The following is a 4,179-nucleotide window of genomic DNA, read 5'->3' as shown; positions in this document are numbered from 1 at the left end:
TTTTTTTTTTTTTTTTTTTTTTTTTTTTGAAAATATCTTTCAACAAATATCATATAGAATATAAAAACCGCATAAGTTTTGGCGGCCCTTCAATGAGAAACCTTCAAAATATATTTATATCAGAGTTCCGTTTATTCGACTAATATTATTTAAATATATATTTAAACATGTGTGGTGTATACCTAAGTTTTATTACCTAATCCAAATAACTATTGTAACAGCCGTCGTGGGTGAAGAGTGTGGAGAGACTGTTTTACCATTACCCAAGTAATTTTGCATTACAACAGAATAGCATAATAAAAAAAAAGTAAGGAGAAACTAAGTTCGAGTGCAGCCGGACATTATATTATATTGTCCACTTAATGTCACACAAATATCTTATATATATATATTCGAAACGTTATATGTATATATATATTCGAAAATACTTAGAAGTGATTTAAAATAAGGTATATGATGGTTAGAGTGTGCTGCGGTAATTTTTCGGTGCCTAACTACAGTTTGTTGGCGTATTATTAACCGGAAGTGCGAACATTTGGTACTGAAACGATTCTATCGATTCTATCCAGTTTTAGTGTCATTAAAGATTGTTATCAGGAAAATATGTCTTCTTAATTTCATTAAGCGGTTAAATATGCTTGTGAATTTTCAAGCAATCAGAAATTTTTCTACGTATCAAATCTAAATATATTCGAAAATATTCTCCGTGATTTTAAAGTTCATACCGCAAATAGTTTCGTAGACATGAGCGTACTTTTAAGAATTCTTAACATAGTGTAAGTCTTCTCTCGAAGTTTTAAAAGCGTTTTTCAGCGAAAAAAAATTCTCCGCAGCGACTTGTAATTATCACACGATCAATATTACATATAAAGTGCGATCCATTTTAAGGTTCCCTATGTTAGAAAAAAAAACACAGAATCTTAAAATCTGGTTAATGTTTATTATCATTCTAAAGAACATTCTTTCACATTTGCTTTTTGAAGATTATCTCTTTTAAATGTTTACCGTGGCTACATCTCAGATGCTGAGTCCAATTTTCGATGACTCTTTTGGGTATTTCAACTGAAAACTGACGAATGACACACGTGAGGGTTTGCTGCAAGGGATTTAAACTTTACATATTCCCACAACAAGTTTAACGCTGTGATATCACAACGCTGTGATATCACACACTTGGTGGCCAATCGACCGGGCTAACACGAGAAATTATGTGCTTTCTTTAGGTCGCTTTTCATCCTCATCGCTGAGCAAAATTTGAGAAAGTGGAATCTTCTGGGAAGGTCAAACGATTTCAGTTCTTGTACAAGCAGTATTTTGTACGCTTTCAATTTAAAATGTCGACATAAAATGGGCCAAGTCGTTCCATACGTCAGACCGAGATGTTTGAACGGCGCCAAATCGATTCTTTTGTCGAATATTATCCGTCTCAAGATGAGTGATGGTATTGCAAATAGTAAACCTTTGTAGGAGGTTCTCCTGGAGATCGGCTACGGGCTCAAGGGAATCAAGGGAATCTAAAACGTTCAAAAATTATTATATTCAGTATTTGGAGGCTCTGAAATATACCTTCGATTTTGACTATTTTAATAATTTCTGCTAAGCTTTATTTTGATACCTTCATAACTTGTCATACATTTTACATATGAAAAACCAACTAATAAAGAGCTTGCAGTTGAAACAAAAACAATTCTCCTCAGTTTAACATGTTGCAAGAGTATAAAGAATTTTGCAAATAGCATTTCACGCTACCGCAGTGTGGGTGATTGCTCTCAAATATAGTAAGTATGTCCGTATGGCGCGCCAAATATCATTCGCAACAGAAGGCAAACAATACAAAAATAGACGTAAAACCGATGAAAAACAATGAACGAATTCCGCATATAAATATTTTACACAAAGTGTGCGCTGAGTAGCGGTCATTTTATTGCCAACAATTATGTGTCTAATACACAGAGCCAAATTGGCAAGCTTGGCATGCGGGCGGTGAAATACAAACGAAAATTATTTTTACCTCAAATTTTTTTGTTTTCATTTTGCGTTGACTTGACGCAATTTAATATTCTTTTAAAGAATTTGTCATAATTGCCAGATGAACCGCTGGATAAGTCAATAATGCTTCGATTTAAAAAAGGTTATCTTAGCATACGGAAATTTATTGTGGTTAGGATGTCGTCAAAGGCTTGAGGTCCACAAAGCAAGCAAAGCCACATACCTACCACACACAGGTATACTTGTGTGTATTTGTCACATCCGCCGCTGCTTTGTGGCGCGCAACAATTAAACATTTGGCCGCTGCGACCGGTTTCAGGTGGTTCACATTGGTAAACACGTATACGCCACGTTGGGCGTCGCAGCGTGAGCAATGCAGCTATTGTTTGTGCATGGAAAGTGCATCACAAAGCAAATGAATGTCACATTGTTTGTGGAATTGTGTAAATTTACATGCCGTCTGTCAGCCAGCAGACGTTCTCATTCGTCTTGCTAAGATTTTATTGCTTTCTTTGGGCACGTTTAGGCGTTGAAATTCCGGTAATACGTTACAGGTTTGCGTGCGCCATCGACGTCAATGCAACTATTTTATTTGATATTATAACTTTTATCAAAGCACATTATACATCATAAATCTTAGATTTATAATTGCTTGCCCGTTGTGCAAATGTTTGCTGGACAAAGCTTTACAATTTCTAAAATAAGATTATATGGCTGTTGGTGCAACTGGAAGGCATTAACGTCGTAATCGGTTAGGCTTTTATATTCTTTACTTTCCGGGAATCAGTCTTAATTATTATTGCTCTGGCGAATTACCGCAAATAAACTAATAAAGTTTTAAAAATTAACTGTAATTTAATTATGGAAAAACTTTGAATTTGTATAATAATTTTTTTGGCAGAGATGAGAGTTTCAGCTGCGAGGGATCCTGGAATTGTATGCCAAGTGATGACAATAAAACTTTTTATATTATCAATTGTAAAGTTATTATGACACATTCATTAAAACTGGTTTAATTTTAGATAATCAGTCAATATTTCATATTTAAACATTTGATTTATAAACAACGCATGGATAATTTTGAGAAAAATATATTTGAAGCTTATTTGTGGTTTTCATTTCTGGGAGGAATTTTCGAGCTTCTGGACGAAAATTAGCGAATATAAATAAAAGGTGTGGTTTTTGTCAATGGCTGACCAACTAACCACAAAAAATTGTTATTAAATTCCCCGTGTAACTGATATTTCAAAAAAAAAAAAAAAAAAAATTAAAAAAAATCTTGCTAAGTTGGCAGGGCTGTTCTTAATATTATGCTAACTATGGCCGCGATCTATCAACCAGTTTGTTACCAGTAGCTCTTTAAATCGGTAGACCCCGGTGGTGTGTAGCGGTTTCTATAATGGATAAACGTATCGAAGAAAGGATTTGTCCCATTTTTTGTATTTCTGAACAAATTTCGTGTGCGGAATCGTTGCGAATGTTGGAAAAGTCTTACGGTGGTTCAGGTTTACCAAAAACACAAGCCCACGAGTGGTATACAGTTTTCATAGACGGTTGAGAGATCGTTGAAGATATGTTGCGTTTTGGACTACTTTCGACCTCTCAAACTGATCAAAATATTAAAAAAGTTAAGGATATAGCACTTGAAAATCGTCAGACAAGCTCGACATCCTCGCGTTTTCCGTCGATCGAAGAAATAAAACTAAATTCGTTGAAGAAGCTTATGAAATGTGTTTCAAGGTCCGTCCCATAAGCAGCCATGACATCGCTAAGGAACTTGAGATTCATCATCAAACGGTTTGGAACCATTTAAAAAAGGCTAGCTACAAACCGAAGCTCGATATTTGAGTATCACATGAATTGTCTGTGAAAAATTTAATAGACCCAATCAGCATCTGCGATTATTTGCTGAAACGAAATGAAATCGAAGCATTTCTGAAGCGAATGGTAACAGGAAACAAAATCTGAATCAAATAAGACAGTATTGTGCGAAAAAGATCATAGTCCAAGTGTGGTGAAGCTCAAAAAATGGTCGCAAAGCCAGAATTGACCATAATGAAAGCTTTGCACTGATGGAATAATGTCTCTAGCGGAAAATAGCAAAAAGTGGTCAACCAATTTGGTTCACTAAAGTTCATTATAGAAAAAAAAAAAAAAAAAAAAAAAAAAAAAAAAAAAAAAAAAAAAAAA

Source organism: Bactrocera latifrons, unplaced genomic scaffold (assembly GCF_001853355.1).
Source record: "Bactrocera latifrons isolate USDA-ARS-PBARC rearing strain unplaced genomic scaffold, ASM185335v1 scaffold_12, whole genome shotgun sequence".
In the NCBI taxonomy this organism is placed as follows: Eukaryota; Metazoa; Arthropoda; class Insecta; order Diptera; family Tephritidae; genus Bactrocera; species Bactrocera latifrons.
The sequence above is the reverse complement of the archived record's forward strand: the minus strand, read 5'-3'. Positions refer to the sequence as shown.